Below are 388 nucleotides of genomic sequence, written 5' to 3'. Positions count from 1 at the left end.
ACATCTGTACTAACTGACACATCTGTACTCACTGACACATCTGTACTCACTGACACATCTGTACTCACTGACATTTAACACAGGGTGATTGGATTTAGATCTGGTTTTTCATTGATGCTGATTCTGTTTATGCTTTTGTTATTATTCCTATTTAACACAAGGTCATCAGATCTGATTTAGTATTTCATTGTTTCTAATTGTTTTTGGTTTTATATTTTTATTCCATGTGCTGTAAATATATCTTGCTACTTTTTATCTGATGATGTGATATTTTTGTTAAGCACTTTGGTAACAGTTTCTGTTTTAAATGTGCTCTATAAATAAATCTGACTTGACTTGACTTAGCTGATATTGTACTACTTTTAGCTGATATTGTACTACTTTTAGC

The sequence above is a fragment of the Nematolebias whitei genome, chromosome 1 (genome assembly GCF_014905685.2).
Source record: "Nematolebias whitei isolate Nwh7 chromosome 1, NemWhi1, whole genome shotgun sequence".
Lineage (NCBI taxonomy): Eukaryota > Metazoa > Chordata > Actinopteri > Cyprinodontiformes > Rivulidae > Nematolebias > Nematolebias whitei.
This window is presented reverse-complemented; position numbering follows the sequence as displayed.